At 41.5% G+C, this 23,603-nt stretch overlaps 1 protein-coding gene and 1 long non-coding RNA gene across 7 annotated transcripts in view; both read right to left on the bottom strand.

Moving 5' to 3' along the window:
• RPTOR (regulatory associated protein of MTOR complex 1) overlaps window positions 1–23,603 on the bottom strand; it is a 451,060-nt gene that overhangs the window by 299,074 nt on the left and 128,383 nt on the right. The window lies entirely within an intron of this gene.
• LOC309650320 lies at window positions 7,212–23,495 on the bottom strand. The gene is made up of 2 exons (XR_014257523.1): window positions 12,351–23,495; window positions 7,212–12,187 (listed from the first exon to the last, which is right to left on the bottom strand). It is a non-coding gene; the product is annotated as an uncharacterized lncRNA (long non-coding RNA).

Genomic DNA, 23,603 nt, shown 5'->3' with positions numbered 1-23,603 from the left:
AACTATATAGTTCCTTAAGGCACATAAACTTGGGTTTTGACAGCACTATGCACAGTGATGTGAATGGCACTCCCTGGAGTTGTGTGGCAGAGCTCGCCCTATGGACGCAGCAGCCCTAGGTGCTTCATAAGGCTAAGGAAAAAATGGCAAACTAAAGCACTGGAACAATAACAGGATATTATAAAACCAAGGACATTCTTACACAATTTGGTTTTAATTCAATTTCCAGTTGACCCCCTTCCCCAGCTTTCTAGAACTATTCACATAGAAGCAAATTCTCACTTTCTTTTAGAAAAGCATAAAGAAGTTGGGGGAAAGGATAAAAAATCCAGATAGCCAGCTCATGCTCCTTTATATTTTATGAATTGATATAAATAATATGTGGCTCCTTTTAAATGTTTGAACTCTGGTAGCATCTTGTCAGTAAGTATCCCACACATCTGAGATCATTTATTTTAATAAAGTTTCATGACTCACCAGCTACCAAAGATTTGATTTAATTCAAAGTCCAAAACATAATTCCCATTTTCTCATGACAAAAAAACTTTCTAAATAAATAACAGATCAAAGTAGCATCACAATGATGGCATCCACATTCCATAAGGCAGAAAAGTGAGGAGATGGATCCTGCAGTCAGGCAGTCCTTGGAAAAGAGGAAATTACAAGGAAATGGAGGGGGAAACATTAAGAAAAAATGAAACTGTGGAAAAGGACATTCTCTGTCACCTCACTGGGATGTGATAAAGACAGTAACACACAGAGAAAGAACCACACTCTTACTAGACTCTCCACTTCATGCAGAGGTATATTATATGGGGTCTTGTAGTGCTCTACGTGGGTAGGAAAACTCCACTGTTCTTTTTCCCATAAGAATTCCACTCATCCTGAAAGGCAGTTTTTATGAGTCACCCTATAAAGTTTAAATGCTTACATTTTTACATATTCTTTTTAAGTTCCCAAGAGTTCCAACCTTAAAAGCTCAAAGAAAAATCCAGCACTCCACAGCCCTCCTCTGAACCCCCACATGAGTAGTTTTTCTGTAGCGCTCAGCAAAATCCTAACTAACAAAATATAAAGTTCATTAAAGTGTAATTCAGGATGCTAATTTATTCCCCTTTACAACTTAGAAAGAACACTGCATTCAGAATGAAAAAAGTTGGAGATATAAAAACGCAGGTGTGCCTGGCTCCATCTCACCTGGCACAACCCACACAGCCTCCAGGCAGCCTGTTCACCAGGTCCAACGCCTACAAAAACCCAACTCTCTGTAGAACAACCCTGTGATGGTTAATTTTATGTGTCTACTTGGCTGTGCCACAGCTCCCAGATACATGGGCAACCATTATTCTGTGAGGGTGCTTCTGGATAAGACTAACGTTTAAATCAGTGGACTCTGAGCAAAGTAGATTTCTCTCCATAATGTGGTGGGCCTCATCCAATCAGTTGAAGGCCTGAATAAAACCAAAGCCTGTTCTCCCCCAGTGAATTCTGCAACAGCCTCCAAGCCTGAAGTGCAACTTCAACTCACCCCTGGGTCCCCAGCATGCTGGCCCATCCTGCAGATTTTGCAGTTATCAGCCTCCATAGTCACATGCGAGCCTATGCACACGTAGCCTGTTGGTTCTATTTCTCTGGAGACCCTGCCTTACCTACCCCAAGCAAGTCAGGGCCACGTCCTGGTGGTGTTATGAGTAAACAAGAATAGCCCTTTCCACTCTTCTCAGAGTCAGGGCCACTGTGCCCAGCCACAAGGGTCCTAGAGGTACAGGGAGACAGGTGGTAGTGAACAACGTCCTTGCAACTAAGAACACATCTTCTCTGGCCTCTCCCTTCAGTAAAATGGAAACTAGGCAAAGGTATAATTCTCTACACGACATGGTCCAAAAAAGAAAAATTAAATGTCCTTGTCTCACCCATGACCATAACAAGCTGAAAAACATGGGCTCATGAATATCATCGCAATTATCACCATTATTACGGTGGTGATATCTCGGTTTTTATTATGCAGTATCTACCTCTCCTCTGAGGAACTCAAGCACTTTCCAGAGAGGGCCTAATTATTCCTCCCTTCCCTTCCAGAATTAGGAGGGCAATATTATTATTATGGTTTTATAGACAAAGATTCTGAAGAAAAGAGAAGTTCAGAGGTTCCTGTAAGCACAGCAACAGGCCCAGAAGAAGCACAGGCCCCACCACTTGGCCCTAAAGACCCCTCACTAGGTCCCAAGTGTTGACAGGCCTCAGAAAGAAGCAGTGGACAAGGACAACCCAAGAGCATGTTTTTATTGATAGATGCTCTTACGTGCAATGAAAGTATCGATATAAGTGAAGCTAAAAATTCTGATATATGTTCTAATAAAAAGGCCACAGGGACTTCCCTAGTGGTCCAGTGGTTAAGACTCTGCGCTTCCACTGTGGGGGGTGCGGGTTCGATCCCTGGCCAGGGAATCCCTGGTAAGATCCCACATGCCACACAGTACGGCCAAAAATTTTTAAAAAAGGTCACAGATTTAAAACAACCCGTCTGCCCTGCTGTCATCTTCATAATAAGCATGTGTGCTGGATATTCATACTATGTGTGCATTAAGAGAACCCCAGGGCCGTGCAGTTTAGAGCAATGGGGATCTTGGATCCACACAGCGTAACTTTTCAAGGAAGGAAACAGAAACTGCACTAGTGGGACTTACCAGCATTGCCTCTTTAGATACTCACATCAATCACGGCAAACAGGTATCAATACCCCATTTTACAGGAAAACCATGTTCAGAGTGACTAAAGAATCAATCATCCTAAGGCCACAAAGCCAGGAATCTGTGAGCTGCTCTCTGAATTCAGGTCCACCTGGTATCCCTCTTCCATTACATGAAGCATCCTCCTAGCAACACAGAAATGCTAATATCCTGGGAGATGGCCATCCAATTACTCCTGAGTATTTTCAATAGGAATGAGATGACAAGGCTGGTTGTCCCAGTGAGGGACAAATCTGCTGCACTGGGCCACTGGGGTCTGTTCCCAGTCAGCCCTCAGGAGCCACAGGCTGCACTACTCCCTCTCAAATGCCCAGTGGCAGCCCTTCTGGGGTTGGAAAGGAGCCAGCCAGTCCCTCTCTCACTCTGCAACCCCACTCTTTGCAAATCACCCTAAGGGGCCTCTGCTTCCAAGCCTCTCGGGATCTTAGTCACTGTCCTTGGCCATCCTCTGGTCTGTTCTGTGACTGCCTCTCAAAAAAGAACATCCAGCATTAAATAAGATACTCCACACGTGGTCTCAAAGAGGCCCACGAATGGAAATCAGTAAGGCAAAGACTTAGCTTTTCAGCATCCCTAGGTCTTTGCACATGAATTGCTGAACATTTATCTGTATTTATGCAATTAGCGGGAAAACAGGAATTGAAAAAAGTGGGGGTGGGGGTGGGGAGGAAGGGCAGGAGGGAGGAAAGAAGAAAGGAAGGCAGGAAGGAGACAGACTCAGGCCTTGCTTGCAGTGCATCCTTGTTCTGTTTTACCACATTCCACCAGCATCTCGCCCTTTCAAGATCACGTTCAATCCTGATTCTGTCATCTACATTATTACCTGTCCTTCCCAATTCTGTATCATCAGCAAACATGGTAAACACACCTTCCAAATCTTTATCCAAGGTACTGACAAGACTGTTGAACAGGACAGGGTCAATACGTGAGCATGGAGCCACGCTCCTAAGGGGCCCTCGCTCTAGGCTGTCAGAGACTTACAGGACAATTCTCAGAGTATGGGGCGTGCAGAGAACCCAGGGCTGATGCCCTGCAGCTCACCTCATTCACTGTCTTACTCATAAATGGGCAAAGAGCACAAACAATTAGTAAAAGAAGTAATACAATTGACCCATAACATGTGTAAAAATGTTCAGCTGTACAAGCACTTGTAAAGTGTAATTAAAACAATGAAATGATCAGGTATCTAATTCAGTGCAAATACATTTTAATGGCAATGCTGAGGGTTGGAAAGAAGCACTCTCAGACCCTGCTAGCAGGCATGTAAAATAGTAAAACCCGTTTTAACCAAGTCCTTTGTTTCCTGTACTTCTGATGCTTTGATGCTTTGACTTGCTGACCCTGGAGTGACTGCCTTCCCAGGGTTAGCCAATTCCTGGAGACAGTAAACAACTGAGCTCTCAAACGCAAACCAACCACCACATCCCCGGAGCCCACACCCCCAACTACCTCCCACAGGCGCTCTCACACTCCGGCCACTGTCCACCTGCCCTAACCACTGCAGGGCCAGGTATCTGACAACTCAGGACAGCCCCTATGCCCCAGAGCCTGCTCAAATTACTCAAAATAGCCCATCCCAAGCCTGCTTGCCCTGCCTTGCCCCTTCCTTCCAGCAGAAACCCCAGTAAAGGTGCTTGCCCACAGGCCCTCCCCACCCCCACATCCTGACACCCCCCAGTGCTCCCTGACGTGGCATGGCAAGCCCTCTTCTCTTGGGAACTGTGAGTAATAAACTGTCTTTTCAATGTCAATTGTCTCCTGATCTGCTGGCCTTAGTATGAACAGCAATTCTGCAAAATATGTCAATACCCCTTAATATGTTCATATCCAGATATTTATGACATCTAGAAACTTACACTAAGAAAATAGCCAGTGACCTGGACAAAGATTTAGATAAAGATTCTCATCATAACATTATAATATTGAAAAATCAGAAGTAGCTTAAATGTCTAATAGAAAAGTGGTTTTAAAATTATAGGTACAGGGCTTCCCTGGTGGCGCAGTGGTTAAGAATCCGCCTGCCAATGCAGGGGACACGGGTTCGAGCCCTGGTCCAGGACGATCCCACATGCCGCGGAGCAACTAAGCCCGTGCGCCACAACTACTGAGCCTGCCCCCTAGAGCCTGTGCTCCGCAACAAGAGAAGCCACCGCAGTGGGAAGCCCGCACACCGCAACGAAGAGTAGCCCCCACTCGCTGCAACTAGAGGAAGCCCACGTGCAGCAACGAAGACTCCCACTGCTTTGGGAGAGAGGAACGGTTTGATCTCCCCCATCCTCTTCCATACATAGTGACCGTGAGCACCCCAGGCTTCGAAGGCTCTGGTGGGATGGGTGACGTGTTGGGGTGGCAACTTAAGGGGTCCACAAGGTTTTTGAAGCCCCTCATTTGGGTGAGGCTATTAAGCGCCTATGATTAAGCAAGATTCTGCATATGACTAAGAATCAACCACAGAATGACCGTGGATGAAGAACAGTTGCGCATCTACAGAGCATACCCTAAGATACTGTCAGTGTGCATGTGCAGAGGCCTGAACATCCCAGGAGTGGCCTTCACAGGGGTCCAAGCAGCTGGCCTCTGCCATGGGATGCAGGCACCAGGGTTGTCAGCCCCAGTTCTCCTGTCCCAGGGAGGTTTCTCGGGGTTGTGCCACTAGGGACACTAGAGGGAGATGACAGGTGACAGGAGGAAGACCGTCCTCTCTTTCCGCGCGCACTCCCAGGACCCGCCTCACCACGTACCAGCAGAGGCGCCAGCACCCTGCATCCCTCAGTGGCCTTGTTCCCCAGACCTGGGGGTGTTGGCTGCCTCTTGCAGTGACCACCTGGCTGTAATGCCTCGAGGTTCCCTGTTTGCCCTTTCAGCTCCTCTGAAACAAATTCCCCACCTAAATGTCCTCTGTTGAAACATCCAGGATGTGTTCTGTTTTCTTTACTGGATCCTGACTGATAGGCCTTCACCTCAAAGAGAAAAGAAGCACATAATCATGTTAAAACTACAGAAACCATGTAAAGTAGTGAGGTGTGTCCCACTGCCTGGCCACACACTGAGAAGCTGGTCAGTTTGTGGGTCAGAAACCGTGACCTTCCCCAGCCCATCTGCCACCTGGAAGGCAGTCAGGCCTGAGTTCAGGGGACCCCATGCAACTCACTTCACCTTTCACACCTTCAATTCCCTCCTTTGTAAACTCGGATAGAAGCAGCACCTACACCACACAGGACCGCTGACATCCAGGAGGCATCTCCCCTCCCCACTCTCCCACAAAGGAACACTGCTCCAGGCAACACGCCCCAGGTTCCTTGACCGAACCTCCTCAGCTGACACGGTTTGAATCCCTCCACAATCTCAATGGCACACCTTGAATATCTCCTGCTGAAGGTGGGTTTTTTTTTTTTTAAGAAATTTTATTTTATTTATTTATTTATTTGGCCATGCCAGGCAGCATGCAGGATCTTAGTACCCCGCCCAGGGATCAAACCCAGGCCCCCTGCGGTGGAAGTGCGGAGTCTAAACCACTGGACTGCCAGGGAAGTCCCAAGGTAGGTTCTTTTTAAAGAGAGTGCTTAGGAAAAAGCAGTTCATAAACATGAAGACCCTCCTGCTCGTTCTGGACACTGCATTCTATCCATACAGCAAAAGATGACACCCATGGTTTGATTCATTTGTTTCCAGCAGCACATCACTGTTAAGTCATATTGTGCCTTCAATCAACTAAGACACCTAAATACGTTTTCAAAGGCGTGAAAGGTGCTCAAACTGACCATCGTTTCATTTAGTACATGATTTCCAGAATAGGAATGAAAACCATTCTGCATTTTAGCCATTTACTTCTCCCTCCCAGGAGGGCTCTGCTTTCAAGGTTCTTCTGAGGATGGCACTAGAGACAGACTGAACTACAGCGCAGTACCAAAGCACAGCCCCCGCAGATGCATGGCCAGGTCTGAATGCTGGCTCTCCTCCTTACCAGCTGTGTGATCCAGGACTAGCCACCTAGCTGCTCCAGGCCTCATTTCCTCATCTGTAACATGGGTATATCCACCTCACTGGGTTACCGTGAGAATTAAATGAGTTAATATATGTAAAGCACTTAAACCGTGCCCGGCATATAGTAAGTTTACAGAAATATTGGTTCTTCTTAACCAGAAAGCGAGCTACCAATAATAATGCCGTTTATATCAACATTTGGACAAGCTTTCTCAAACTAACCTTATGGACAAAATTTAAAAATTGAGACTGGGAGCTGCTGCGATTATATGGGAACCCAGCAGGCGGAGAAGTAGAAGGGAGTTTCCAGACAGCATGATACCTTGGCCACGCCTGAGGCTGCATTTTTATCTATTACTTGATAAGAGGTTTAGAATGTATCCTTATCCATTCTTTTTTTCTTTTGTTTTTTAGAAAATTCATGTAATGTCTGAAAATTTATATTAACATATTTCCATACAAATAACCCAAAGAAAGTTTAGTATTAGTTGTTTTTTTGTTTGTTTGTTTTTTTATACTGCAGGTTCTTATCAGTCATCAATTTTATACACATCAGTGTATACATGTCAATTCCAATCGCCCAATTCAGCACACCACCATCCCCACACCATCGCGGTTTTCCCTCCTTGGTGTCCATATGTTTGTTCTCTACATCTGTGTCTCAACTTCTGCCCTGAAAACTGGTTCATCTGTACCATTTTTCTAGGTCCCACATACATGCGTTAATATACAATATTTGTTTTTCTCTTTCTGACTTACTTCACTCTGTATGACAGTCTCTAGATCCATCCACGTTTCAACAAATGACTCAATTTCGTTTCTTTTTATGGCTGAGTAATATTCCATTGTATATATGTACCACAACTTCCTTATCCATTCGTCTGTTGATGGGCATTTAGGTTGCTTCCATGACCTGGCTACTGTAAATAGTGCTGCAATGAACACTGGGGTGTATGTGTCTTTTTGAATTACGGTTTTCTCTGGGTATATGCCCAGTAGTGGGATTGCTGGATCGTATGGTAATTCTATTTTTAGTTTTTTAAGGAACCTCCATACTGTTCTCCATAGTGGCTGTATCAATTTACATTCCCAACAACAGTGCAAGAGGGTTCCCTTTTCTCCATACCCTCTCCAGCATTTGTTGTTTGTAGATTTTCTGATGATGCCCATTCTAACTGGTGTGAGGTGATACCTCATTGTAGTTTTGATTTGCATTTCTCTAATAATTAGTGATGTTGAGCAGCTTTTCATGTGCTTCTTGGCCATCTGTATGTCTTCTTTGGAGAAATGTCTATTTAGGTCTTCTGTCCATTTTTGGATTGGGTTGTTTGTTTCTTTAATATTGAGCTGCATGAGCTGTTCATATATTTTGGAGATTAATCCTTTGTCCGTTGATTCGTTTGCAAATATTTTCTCCCATTCGGAGGGTTGTCTTTTCGTCTTGTTTATGGTTTCCTTTGCTGTGCAAAAGCTTTTAAGTTTCATTAGGTCCCATTTGTTTATTTCTGTTTTTATTTCCATTACTCTAGGAGGTGGATCAAAAAAGATCTTGCTGTGATTTATGTCAAAGAGTGTTCTTCCTATGTTTTCCTCTAAGAGTTTTATAGTGTCCGGTCTTACATTTAGGTCTCGAATCCATTTTGAGTTTATTTTTCTGTATGGTGTTAGGGAGTGTTCTAATTTCATTCTTTTACATGTAGCTGTCCAGTTTTCCCAGCACCACTTATTGAAGAGACTGTATTTTCTCCATTGTATATCCTTGCCTCCTTCGTCATAGATTAGTTGACCATAGGTGTGTGGGTTTATCTCTGGGCTTTCTATCTTGTTCCATTGATCTATGTTTCTGTTTTTGTGCCAGTACCATATTGTCTTGATTACTGTAGCTTTGTAGTATCGTCTGAAGTCTGGGAGTCTGATTCCTCCAGCTCCGTTTTTTTCCCTCAAGGCTGCTTTCGCTATTCGGGGTCTTTTGTGTCTCCATACAAATTTTAAGATGAGTTGTTCTAGTTCCGTAAAAAATGCCATTGGTAATTTGATAGGGATTGCACTGAATCTGTAGATTGCTTTGTGTAGTATAGTCATTTTCACAATATTGATTCTTCCAATCCAAGAACATGGTATATCTCTCCATCTGTTGGTATCATCTTTAATTTCTTTCATCAGTGTCTTATAGTTTTCTGCATACAGGTCTTTTGTTGCAATGGTAAGTTCTTTTTGTTGCAATGGTAAATGGGAGTGTTTCCATAATTTCTCTTTCAGATTTTTCATCATTAGTGTATAGGAATGCAAGAGATTTCTGTGCACTAATTTTGTATCCTGCAACTTTACCAAATTCATTGATTAGCTCTAGTAGTTTTCTGGTGGCATTTTTTAGGATTCTCTATGTATAGTATCATGTCATCTGCAAACAGTGACAGTTTTACTTCTTTTCCAATTTGTATTCCTTTTATTTCTTTTTCTCCTCTGATTGCCGTGGCTAGGACTTCCAAAACTATGTTGAATAATAGTGGTGAGAGTGGTCATCCTTGTCTCATTCCTGATCTTAGAGGAAATGCTTTCAGTTTTTCACCATTGAGAATGATGTTTGCTGTGGGTTTGTCGTATATGGCCTTTATTATGTTGAGGTAGGTTCCCTCTATGCCCACTTTCTGGAGAGTTTTTATCATAAATGGGTGTTGAATTTTGTCAAAAGCTTTTTCTGCATCTATTGAGATGATCATAAGGCTGCATTTTTATCTATTACTTGATAAGAGGTTTAGAATGTACCCTTATCCATTCTTTTTTTTAAAAAAAATTTTTTATTTATTTATTTATTTATTTTTGGCTGAGTCAGGTCTTAGTTGTGGCACGCAGGATCTTTCTTTTTGGTGCGTGGGCTCTTTGTTGCAGCATGCAGCCTTTTCTCTAGTTGTGGCACGCAGGTTCCAGAGTGTGCAGGCTCAGTAGTTGTGGTGTGCAGGCTCCAGAGCGCGTGGGCTCTCTAGTTGTGGCACGTGGGCTTAGTTGCCCCGCAGCATGTGGGATATTAGTTCCCTGACCAGGGATTGAACCTGCATCCCCTGCATTGGAAGGCAGATTCTTAACCACTGGACCACCAGGGAAGTCTCCCCTTATCCATTCTTGAATGGTATAGCTGGAGAGGATTTTAAGTAAGCTGGGTAAAAGGATCAGAATCCACAAAAGATCTGGCCAAGCAACCAACTCTAATGAGATAAAACTTAACATTAAATCCTAGGTTCTGCACCCAGAAGAAACCAAGTGTATGGGTAGGGGCGGGACAGGTGTGAAATGATGCCTAAGGAATGTTTTGATAGAAAGCACACCATGGGTTAACAGCAGGATGAGACCTCCGAGGCAGGCAGTGGACAGCAAATGTCAACTCCCCAGATGAAGGTGAGGATGGCCACCTCCCTCTCCTCTCACCCATCAGCCAACACCATGAGTGTGGCAGCCAGTTCTGATCACTGTACTTACAACTTTACAATCATTTTATAATAATTATGATTACCACAGAAAACCAATAACCACCATTCATACAGTTGTGTTTTACTCTCTTTCCCTCTGTACCACACAACACAGGCAGTGTTTTAGATCCAATGTTTTTCTCACTTTGTCATGTTGTGAATGTTTTCCTATGTCATTAAAGGTAGATCAAAATCTTTTTTTTTCCAACTAGGAAAAGTTATTTTCACCTTTCAACTCATTTTTCCAAGCACTGGTTACAGTAAAATCAATGGTGTAAATATACTGCATATTACAGAAAAATACATTTCATTTAGTGATCAAATGAAGAGCTTTTGGTACTGATTATATTGACATAAAATGTGCTTCAATTGGAAAAAATATCTCAAATCTCATCAGTAATAAACTGAAATGATACAGAGATGTGCAGAAGGGAAGAGAAGGCCGAAGAAGCCCCCTCCTCCTCCTCCAAGAACCTCGGGTGTGCTTCCAGGCTCCCACTGCCATGCACACACTCACACACAGACACGCATGCATGCAGCTGAAGCACAACTTACATGACACTGTACACATTTTGCTAGTTTGCTTTCTTCAGTTTACAACATGCCCATCAGCTTATGTGCCCTATCCCCCATTCTAAAATAAACGAACTTCACGGCAATCTTACAAGGCTGACATTATGCCCGTTTCATAGACAAAAAACTGAGGCTCAGGCCAGGCAGCCAGTTACGTAGTAAATGCAAGATGTGAAGCTGGCCCTCACCCCGGACCACCATGACTTCATACAATGCCACCTCCCTTACTTAGGGACAGAGCAAGGAGTAGGAAGAAAGGGCACAAAAATACCCACACTTCAGAATATTTGCCAAATATTCCCACTAAGAGCTGGCAAGAATTCCTATGGTAAAACCCATGTAAAAGAATACACAGTAACAAGGCCAAAAACTTCTGGGCCAACATCAACCTCACTTTTTATTTCATTCTGCCCACAGGCCAAGCATTAAAGACCATTCATCCACACTCTTAGCTGCACACTGCAAGGTGACTATTTTAACAAGTGGTATTGCATAGCAGCATGGGTTCGCTATTATTCCATGAATAAAACATTTTTTTCATCCAAAAATGTAAGTATGAATACTTTTTCACTGTATGCTCTGACAGGGGCACCTTGTCATGAATCTAGGGGTTCTAGCTAAATAAGGTATCCCCATCTCTGGAAAAAAAAAAAGTGGAAGAAAAATGTATTAATGAGAACAGTCTGGAACAGAGAGATGACATTTCAGGTAGAAGGGGTAAGCACAGCAGAACCTCTAAGCAAAGGGAGCAGCACAGGAAGGCGGAGGCGTGAATTCAGGGGCTGCGGTCTCTTTCACATCCTCCCTCCAAGTGTTCTTTCCCAGCTCTCTGACTTCCAGAATCCACACTAATGAAATAATTCTTAACATGGGGGAAGGGAACCATACAAGATGAAACCTGAATAGCCAACAACAGGAGACTAAAGTGTGGACTAACAAGGAGCCATCAAAAATTAGTGAAAAGAACATTTAGCAATCTAGGAAAACTGCATATGATGAGATAAGTACAAAAAATAAAACATAAAACTGTATCATGATGAAATCAGTGTGATCACATAGGCATCTGAAAAATGACAGGAAAGGAAACCAATATTCAAGTAGCTCTTAGTATTATTTCATTATTATTACTACTTTCTTCGACTTTTCAAATCTTCTATCATATTGCTTTCTTATATAAATTTTATTAAAAGGTAAAAAGAATATAACAGTAAACTATAAAATGAAAGTAATTTATGTTCCAAGGCACAAAAATGTACAAAATGCTATGGGATTTAAAAAGGAAGAGGTGAGGACTTCCCTGATGGCACAAGGCTAAGAATCTGCCTGCCGGACTTCCCTGGTGGTGCAGTGGTTAAGAATCCGCCTGTCAATGCAGCGGACACGGGTTCAAGCCCTGGTCCGGGAAGATCCCACATGCTGCAGAGCAACTAAGCCTGTGCGCCACAACTACTGGGCCTGCGCTCTAGAGCCCATGAGCCACAACTACTGAGCCTGCACTCTAGAGCCCACGAGCCACAACTACTGAGCCCGTGTGCCACAACTACTGAAGCCTGCACACCTAAAGCCCGTGCTCTGCAACAAGAGAAGCCACTGCAATGAGAAGCCTGCACACCACCATGAAGAGTAGCCCCCACTCGCCACAACTAGAGAAAGCCCACATGCAGCAATGAAGACCCAACACAGCCAAAAATAAATAAATAAAAATAAAAGCAAAAAGAATCTGCTTGCCAGTGCAGGGGACATGGGTTCGAGCCCTGGTGTGGAAAGATCCCACATGCCATGGAGCAACTAAGCCTGTGCACCACAACTACTGAGCCTGCACTCTAGAGCCTGCGCACCACAACTACTGAAGCCCGCGCGCCTAGAGCCCGTGCTCCACAACAAGAGAAGCCACAGCAATGAGAAGCCTGTGCACCATAACGAAGAGTAGCCCCGGCTCGGCACTAGAGAAAGCCTGCATACAACAACAAAGACCCAACGCAGCCAAAATAAATAAATAAATAAATAAACAAACAAAAGGAAGAGGTGGAGACAAGGATTCAGGAAGACGTTAGTTAGCATTTGAAATAGACTTGGAAGATGCTACAGGTCTACCAGGATTGGGAAGCAGGCACACTATCTTGTGTGATCAAATTTTTATATGCTTTGCAGTTTCAAAGGGTGTGTATGTGTGTGTGTATATCAACAGCCAGATAACTCTGAACCCCACACCCCTTTGTCACACAGAGATATAAATTTGTGGGAATAAGTAGAAAGCCTGGAATAAAAAAAGACTGCAACACAAAAAAGGAATACCATTTTTTAAATTATGATTATTTATATGCAAGTTAACAAACTGTAAATTTTGAACTCAAACATTTTATTAACCTCATTTTAATTCACTAACTCTGTAAATACAGCCTTTTGTGTTTTTAATTTAACGGAAGCACTATTTGATATGTTTTATTGTCAATGCCTCTGTAGAGCTCTCTCCCTCTCGCTCTTCATACATCTGGTGTCTTTGCTCAGCTATATCAATTATTTTCCTGTCCTTACCAAGAACAGTGAAAAGCTATGGGCAATTCACAAAAACCAAAGCTTAACACATCTAAACAAAAACTCTAAGAAACAAAAAGAATGGGAATTATGTAATCCATAATAATAATTACTACAACAGTTATTTTCCTTATTAAAAAATTCTAGCATACTAATGTGATCACCTTATTTCAAACCCTCCCCCACTCCATCCCACCCCCAATCAACTCAATTTTTTAAATTATTCTGGCAAAAATAAAATGCAGATGTTTACAATCAGATAGATTACCTCTGATCCTCAGGGCCAGCCATCACCCCACTATCAAAACCCACTGAAATCGAGGAACTATTTTATGAGATTGAAGAGCTATTTTATATCACTTGTTTCATTAATAAATGGTAGAAAAGGGGCCTAAAAGCACGGGAAATGTTTAATAGGAGTGTGGGAAACAAGTGAACAGGGGAGGACTTCCACATCCAGTGACAAGGGCAAGGTCTTCCAGCCCTGCAAGGTGAGAGGCAGGGGCAGTACAGGCAAGGAGCGGGCAACCTGGGCCAAATGTTTTGCTTTCTTTTGATTTGCAACCTCCTTAAAAGCACTGAGGAGCTGTGAAGCTAGCAAGAAACTACAAGGTGAAAATCTGAGGGACAGCAGGGACCCAGAGGCAGCAGCAGATCAGAAGGGATTTGCAGGTGAGCAGGGGAAGTCACAGCACACAGGCAGCCCAGAGCAGGAACCTAGGAGGCAAGGCCCCCACGTAAGCAGGGACCCCAGTGGGCTGTGCCAACGGGGCACCACCTCGCCTCTGCCCACAACCACCACCCTGGGGAGCATGGCAGTGACAAGAGCAGAAAAGGAGAAAGAGGAACAAAACATGGCCCTGAGGACTTAACAGCCACATGGGACCTTCATGCATTTTCAAAACAGCTTTATGAGTATTATGTTATATATCATAAAATTTGCCTGTTTTTTGTACAAATGAGGGGTTTAGAATATTTAGAGTTCTGCCACCATCTCATTTTAGAACATTTCCATCACTCCAAAAAGAAACTGTCGTGCCCATGTGAAGTCATTCTTCACCCCCCACCCCTGACCCCAGCCTAGTCTGGACATTTTTTATTGAATCATACAACATGTGGTCTTCTGTGTCCTTCGTGCACTTTGCAAGCTGGGTTCTCAGTTCTAGATGGCCCAGGGAACCTCAGGCCAAGACCACAAAAAGCAGTCCCAGACTAGGACCAACTGCCTGGCAAAACAAACAAGAACCCACCCTGGAGGAAAGTGCCTTCACCCTGGGCCTGCCCAATGCCCACAGATAGCTTCCCGAAGGAAAGCAGTACACAACAAAAAATAACAAAGCACACAAATAAACACAGTAACGGGGCAATGATCAACGTAAGCAGCAAACAGAAGACCCAAAGATCCTCAAATTGGAATACTAGACAGTGACAAAATGCTATGCTTAGAGTCAAATGAACTAAAAGGCAAATTGAAAATAGTTGCAGGGAACGAGAAAAAATTTTAAGTGACCTGCTAATAAATCAAATAAAGTTCTAAAAAATTAAAAACGCAAAAAACAATATTAAAAACTCAGTGGATTGAAAGAATTAAGCAGAATGCAGAATGTGAAAAATTCAGTGAATGACAAATGGCAGCTTAGACATAGCTAAAGAGAGACTGCGTGAACGTGATAAAAAAGAAGAAACTGTCCACAGTGCAGCTCAAAAGGACAGAAAGGAAGATATGGAAGAGAAATATGGAAAAGAGAGTGAACATAAATCTAATTAGAGTTTCACAAATAGTGTGTGGGAAGAACTCCAGCAACTGCCTGGCAGCTTCTAAGCCACAATAGAAGCAGGAGGTGGTGGAATGACTTCTTCAGGTGCTGAGAGAAAGTGCCAATCCAGGATTCCACATCTGGTAAAAGTGTCCTTTAAGAATCAGGACTTAATAAAGACATTTTCAGATTAACAAAGAGAATGTGACATCAGCAGACCCTCATGAGGGGAAATTCTAAAATCTTTCAGTCAAAATAAAAGTGATTCCATGGGACTTCCCTGTTGGCGCAGTGGCTAAGACTCTGCATTTCCAATGCAGGGGGCCCGAGTTCAATCCCCGGTCAGGGAACTAGATCCCACATGCGTGCCGCAACTAAGAGTTCACATGCCACAACTAAGGAACCGGCGAGCCGCAACTAAGGAGCCCGCCTGCCGCAACTAAGAGCTGGCACAACCAAATAAATAAATAAATAAATAAAGCAATCCCATGTGGAAGGTCTGAGATCCAAAAGGAATGAGAGCAAAAAGTCATAAATGTGCATTAATCTAAAAGAATGTTGGCAGTATAAAGCAAGAATAACTACTTGTGCTAAAAAAAAAAAGAAACAGAAATAAAATACACAATACTAACATATAAGAAATAAAAGGTTAGGTGGATTTTTCCCGTCTTATGTTGTCCAGGAAAAAAAACAAAGGTCCTGATTAACTTTATGCTTTTTTTGAGTATTCCTACTGTGATTGCTAGGGAACTATTACAACAAGAGAAAAACAGTTATGTTACTTCAAAAACAGCAAAGGGGAAGAAATTGAATAATAAATATTTTCAATCCATAAGAAGGTATGGGGGAAAAAAAAGAAGAATACAGGCAGGACAAATAGAAAACACAAAATAATATTGCAGATTTAAGCCCAAATAAATGTAAATAGACTAAATGTTCCAATTAAAAGACAAAAATCATCAGACTAGACTTTTTTCTTTAACTCTAACTACAAGCTGTTTACAAGAGACATATGAAAAACATAAGGTTGAAAAGAAAGGTTGACGTATATAAAAGGATAGAAAAATAAACAGTGCAAATACTAAGCAAGAAAAAACTGGTGTAACTATATTAAGGAAACATACTTTAAAGCAAAAAAGCATTATTAGGGATAAAGAGAATGACTTCATAGCAATTCAGACTCCCATTCACCAGGAAGATACAGTTTTAAATTTGTATGACATAATAATATAGCCTCAGAATATAAACAAAGCACAAACAGAACTATAAGGAGGATCTGACATATTTACAATCATGGTGAGAGGTTTTAATACACTTCTCTCGGTTATTGATAGAAATAAAAAAATCAGTAAAGACATAAATGATCTATACATGACAAATAAAATATCTAATTTAATGCTCACATATGGCACCCAGCTATTACAGATACACACTGTGGTCAAGCACACGGGGAACATTTACCAAACCTGACCCTATACAGGTCCAAAAGGCAAAGCTCAACAAATTTCAAAAGACCGAAATTTGGAGTGTACGCACACGCGCGCGTGCGCGCGCACACACACACACACACACACACGTATGCGCAGAGTTGTGCAAGTCACATGATCCACAACACTAGGGGGTGCCACTCACATAAGACAATCATGTAAGTGGCTCCCCTAAGGATGCCCAGTGCATCTGTTACTACTTGCTGAAATCACATACATGTTCTCTGATCAAACTGTAATTAAGCAAGAAATCAAAAAACAATCCTAGGAAAATTCCTCTATTTTTAAAAATTACAAAGCACACTTTTAAATAACTCATAATGAAGTCAAAATGAAATTTAGAAACTTTGAACTGAATAACAAAAATACTACACATCAAAACTTGTTGAATGCAGCCAAGTATTTAATTTACATATTATAGTTTATAATTTAAATATTTATAAAATGCCTATATTCGAAAAAACAAATGACTGGAAATTAATAAGCTAAGTACCCATCTCAGGAATTTCCCCCTCAAGAATAGGGGAAAAGGAAATAAAATGAATCCAAGGAAAGTAGAAAAAGGAAATAAGATTTTTAAATAAATTAATAAAATATTAATGGTATAGAGTATCAACAAAGCCAAGAGCTGGTTATTTGAAAGACTAAAAAATAGACAATCCTCTGGCCAGAACTGAGAAAAAAGAGTGGACACACAAATACTCAATGTCAGGAATAGAAAGGGAACATTACTACAGTTCTATAGACTTTAAAAAGATCACAAGAGAATATGATGAACGACTTAATGCTCCTAAATTTGAAACCCAGAAAAAATGGACAAAATTCTCTAAAAATACAAATTACTAAAACTGACTTTTAAAAAAATACTGAAAGGTACAAACTTCCAGTTATAAGATAAATAAGTGCTAGGGATGTAATGTACAACATGATGAATATAATTAACACAGCTGTATGTTATACAGGAACGTTGTTAAGAGAGCAAACCTTAAGAGTTCTCATCACAAGGAAAAAATTCTTTTCTATTTCTTTAATTTTTTTATCTATATGAGATGATGGATGTTTACTAAACTTACTGTGATAATCATTTCATGATACATGCAAGTCAAATCATCCTGCTGTGCAACTTAAACTTATACAATGCTGTATGCCAGTTATATCTCAATAAAACTGGAAGGAAAATAAATAAATAAAATTGGGGGGAAAAATACCATTTCAAAAGCCTAAATCATATTTTAAAAACTCTTTTTACAAAGGAACGTTTCGGATTGCACGGCTTCACTGGCAGGTCCTATCAAGCATTCATGGAACAGATCATTCAAGTGTTGAGGGATCACTCTCCTTGGCTCGAGTCACCACGAAGCCTGAACCTGTCCCCAGAGCCATGCAGGAAGGTGCCTGAGTGGGGCTGACGTCTCACAGCACCAACTCCCTGAAGATGCACCAGGTAAGGAAAATGGGGAAGGCTGGTGCCCAGAGCCGCTGTCTGATCTGTGGGATGACAGCACCTGAAACAAAAGCTGTCAAGTGGCCCTGTGATTAGAACAGTATTAAACCGGTAAGAAGCCAAGGCATGGTTTCTCTGTGTCCACACACCCCCCCTACACCCATCTCATCCCCAGCAGCTTTACACACGCAGCGCAGCGGCGGAGGCAGGAAGCTGTGCACATGGGCTGCCAGGGCTCCTGATGAAATCGAAGATGCTGTGAGCGCTACATATAAAAATAAATTACTTTCTAGTACACGAACAAAAAAAAAATTAGATTTTTAAAAGATGCTATTTAGGAAAGCATCAAGATAATATGAAGTACCTAAAAGAAACTGAATAAAAGACAGGCAACAGGGTATTCCCCGGCGGTCCAGTGGTTAAGACTCTGCGCTTTCATTGCTGAGGGCGCAGGTTTGATCTCTGATTGGGGAACTAAGATCCCACAAGCCACAAGGTGCGGCCAAAAAAAGAAAGAGAAAAAAAAAAAAAGAATGGCAACACCTCTACAGGGGAGGTATATAGCTTTATTTAGGGAAATTCTCAGACCTACCTTTAAATGAAGACATGCTGTGTTTATGGACTGGAACACTCAATTTTGTAAAAATGTTAAATCTCCCCAAATTGAAATACAGGCTCAACGCAATCCCAATCACATACCCAAAAAATTTTCTTTCTTTGAACTTGCAAGCTAATTCTTAACCTCACATGAAGAGCAGAAGAACAAGAAGAGCCAGATGTTTCTCAAAGAAAACAACTGTGAGGACTGCTCTCAGTCGATTTCCATAAAGCTCGTAATTAAGACAGAGGAGTGGTGCAACAGTGACCATGGGGAAAGAGCAGGAAGCCCCCGACAGACCCACACTGACACGGCCTCTGGACAAAAGACAGAGCCCTGCAGCTGAGGGAAGGATGAGCTTTCCAGCAAAATCCACTAAGACAACTAGATATCTACATGGGGGAAAGAAAAAAAGAAAACTGGACCCCTTCCATAGACCACACACACAAAGTGCATAACCCAAACCGGGAGGGAGCTTTCCAGACAGGACTGGGGATCACCTTCATGCTACCAGGGAAGAGTAGGAAAGAAGTTCTTAACCAAGATGGAAAAGAGCACGAAGATGAAAAAGAAAAAATAACAAATCTGATGCCATTAAAACTGAGATGTCAAAAGACCCCTCACAAAGAAAGCAGAAAGACAAGCTTCAAAGTGGAAAGGCACTTACAGTAAATATCCAAAATATGTAAAAGCTCCTAAAATCAGTAAGAAAAAGGCAACTCAACTAAAACATGGGCAAAAGACCAGAACAGGCTTTAAAAAAAAAAAAAAGAATATATAATTATGCTGTACCTGTGCCCTATGCCTGCTATGTGTACCAGAATACAAAAGAATGCTCATTTCAACATCTTTCAGGAGTAGGATAGATAAGTAAATTGTGACATATACCTGTAATGAGATACTATACAGAAGTAAAAATGAATTAATTACACACATATTCAACAACCTGGGTGAATCTTACAAATGTAATACTGAGAAAAGAAGCAATGCAAAGAAACATACATGCAGTATATCAATCATATAACCTTCAAAGTGGCAAAATAAGCACAGTTTTTTAGATATGCATGCATAGGCAGGAAAACCATTAAGAAAAGTGAAGAAATAAGTATCACCCAAAAAAGTAAGAAAAATATTTGCCTCTTGGAGGGAGGAAGTAATTGTGATGAGGGTAGGACACATCAAGGGTGCTTCCAGGGTGCTGAAAGGGTCTATTTCCTGACCTGGGTAGGGTGTACATAGGTGTTCTTTTTCTAAATATGAGTTAAACTATAAATAGATGTTTTATGCATTTTTTGCCTCATAATTTTTTTAAAAAGAAAGTAAACCAAATCAAATAAGACTAGACCCGCTTAACCCCATAGTTAAATGAAAAGAGCAATTTGACAATTCCTTCTAGGGCTCTAATGATTATTAACACCAAAGAGGATTTCTGTACAATTAACTAAACCCTTAAGGTAGCAGGTCAAATCCGGTACTCTAACACTGCATGACAAAGCGCCCAATTTAGATCTGTAACACCAAAACAGGAAAGGATTTTATTTTTAAATCCTCTTACATGTTTAACAGTTATTTCAGTTTCAAACTCTGACCCACCTGGCTTTATAAAGCCCAAATGAAATGCAAAGGATGTTATCAGAGAAAGGAGGACTCTAAATCCAGACTTGTAAATTACCTGTCTAGGGATCACTGCAAGTGCAACTCTTCCCAACAGTTAATCTGTACTATCAACTTGATACAATGTAATCTTAAATTTTAATGCCACGTTGAAGTTGGAAAGTAAAATTCCACTGGCAAAAAATAAGGTTCAGTAAAAGAACTACAACACATAACTATTAATTGTAAAGAATCAGCTATCAACTACTCCACTGAATAAAAGGTGATCTAGTCATGCATCATTAATCTCTCCAAAACCTCCTGTCCTCCCTGGCTCTTCCGAATCCTACTCAGGGAGACCTCCCCTTCCAGTAAAGATGGAGTAACCAGTATCAGACTAGTCCTCTCGCCGTGCACAACTAGAAAGCTAAACAAAACATATAAAACACTTTTTCAGACATTAAACTACATGCAGTATCGGAACATGATTGCTGAAAGAAAGAAAGCAAATGAAGTGAGCCCCATGATCACTGAGCTTTCTGCACGGAGAGACAGGGCCCTGAGCAGAGAAAGGTAGGATCACTGAGCTGAGAAAACAGAGACCAGAGTTCACGGAGGCTACAGCAGGTGGAATTGGTGGGCCCAAGGACCAAAGAGGAAAGCACTACACAGAAAGGGTGTGCCAGAAATCTACATGGGGTCCCTCGTGTCCCTGGCTGAGCATGTAGTTGGCGAGACTCCAGGAGGCCAAGCAAAGAACTACTGAGAGAGGGTGGGAAACATCCAAGTTCCAACAACTCAGAATGAAGAGACCCCACTGACCACTCAGAATATTCACCCAGAAAGGTGGCCCCACCTTAGGCATAGGGCAAGACTAGACTCAGAGCAAAGGCTTCTCTAAAAGGGGTCATCCACTTCTTTCCATAAAGAGCCAGATGGTAAATATCTGGGTCACACAGTCTCTGCTGAACTACTCAACTTTGCCAGCGTAGCACAAAAGCAACCCAGACAATACATAAAAGACACTGCTGTGTTCCAAAAGACTTTACTTACAAAAACAAGCAGTGGGTCATAGTCTGCCAACCCCTGATCCAAACCTGCTTTAACAAAGCTAGAAAACAACCTTGAAAGAAGGAAGCTGATACACTACTAGTACACTAACTTCCTTCCAGAACAAAACTGAACACTGTTTTAATGAAAACAATAACATCCAGATTCTCAACAACATAACACTCAGTGTGTCTGGTATCCAATCAAAAATTACTAGATATAAGTAAAAGCAGGAAAATGTGATCCATAAGCAAAAGAAAATCAATCCAGAGAAACAGACCCAGAAATGACAGTGATGATGGAAATAACAGACAAGAGCTTTAAAATGGCATTACAGATTTGTTCAAGGATTTAAAGGAAAACATGAACACAAAGAAGAGAGAAAAATAAACTATAAAAAAGACCCAAGTAGAATTTCTAGAAAATAAAAACGTAATATCAAAATGAAAACTACATTGGGTGGTGGGAATTCTCTGGTGGTCCAGTAGTTAGGACTCCATGCTTCCAATGCAAGTTCGATCCCTGGTCAGGGAACTAAGATCCCGCAGGCCGTGTGGTGTGGCCAAAAAAAAAAAAAAAGAAAAAGAAAAACTACACTGGGTGGGCTTAACAACATATTTGACACTGCAAAAGAACAGACTGAGAGAACTTGAAGACAGTGCAATAGAAATGAGAGAACTTGAAGACATTGCAATAGAAATGATCCAAATTAAAACACAGAGGGGGGAAAAAGGTAGGAGTGGGGAGAGAGCCTCATGGAACAATATGAAACATCTAAGATTAATGTAATTGGAGCTCCGGAAGATTGAAAGGGAGCAGAGTGAGAAAAATTGAAAAATTGAAAATATATGGCAGTACATTTTCCAAAAATTTGCTGAAAACCATAATCCTACAGATCCAAGAATCTCAGTAGACCACAAGCAGGCTACTCACAAAGAAAAGGACACCAATGCACATCATAATCAAACTGCTAAATTCCAATGATAAAGAGAAAAATCTTAAAAGTAGCAGGAGGAAAAAAAGACACATTACATCCTGGGGAACAAAAACAAGACTAGAGCACACTTTTCATCAGGAGCAATGCAGGCCTGACCACAACAGGGCATCTTCAAAGTGCTGAAGAAGAAAAGTCAACCTAGAATTTTACATCCAGTGAAAACATCCTTCAAAAATGATGATGAGGGCTTCCTTGGTGGCACAGTGGTTAAGAATCTGCCTGCCAATGCAGGGGACATGGGTTCAAGCCCTGGTCTGGGAAGATCCCACATGCCATGGAGCAACTAAGCCCGTGCGCCACAACTACTGAGCCTGCGCTCTAGAGCCTGTGAACCACAACTACTGAGCCCGTGTGCCACAACTACTGAAGCCCACGCACCTAGAGCCTGTGCTCTGCAACGAGAGAAGCCACCGCAATGAGAAGCCCGCACACCGCAACGAAGAGCAGCCCCCGCTCGCCGCAACTAGAGAAAGCCCGCGTGCAGCAACAAAGACCCAACACAGCAAAAAATAAAATAAATAAAATTTTGGAATAAAAAAATGATGATGAAATAAAGACACTCCCACACAAACAAAAGTTGAGAAAATGTATCGCCAGGGGACCCAAGTAATAACATTCTTCAGACGGAGAAAAATGATTCCAGATTCAAACTCAGAGCTGCACAGAGCAATGAAGGCTGGGAACTGAACTATGTGGGTAAATATAAAGGATGTTCTCGTTTTTCAAATTTCTTTAAAAGATAATTGACTTTTTTAAAAAATAATAACAACGTAGTCTGGGGTTTATAACATGCAGAAGTAAAATGTATGACTCGAACAGCAAAAGGATGGGGGACAGAAGCACCAGGCTGTCAGGTTCTTACCTCACATGTGAAGAGGTGTACTGTTATTTGAGGTACAATGTGATAAGTTAAGGATGTAATACTGCAAACCTTAGAACCACCACCTCAAAAAATAAAACAAATGTATCGTTAATAGGCCCACAGAGGACATATCATAAGGGTAATCATGTTTTTCACTAACATTAAAATAACCATGCAAAAGGATATAATAATTAAATACAGGAAAATATAAATTTTTATAAGTATAATTCTACTGATGCCTACCTCCTATCCCTGTCCTTAAATGTGTAACTTTCCATATATTTTTTACATAGATAAGCACTTATTTTTATATGTATATATAGCTTTTTAAAAACACAAAAATAGGATCATACCAGACAGTCTGCTCTGTGCCTTAGTTGTATTTTTTTTTAATGTGTGTGGTTTGTTTTTTTTTTTTACATGTATGTTTAATTAATTAATTAATTTATTTATTTATTTTTTTGGCTGTGTTGGGTCTTCGTTTCTGTGCGAGGGCTTTCTCCAGTTGC

This window comes from Balaenoptera physalus (assembly GCF_965194825.1).
Source record: "Balaenoptera physalus genome assembly, chromosome: 20".
NCBI lineage: Eukaryota > Metazoa > Chordata > Mammalia > Artiodactyla > Balaenopteridae > Balaenoptera > Balaenoptera physalus.
This window is presented reverse-complemented; position numbering and strand designations above follow the sequence as displayed.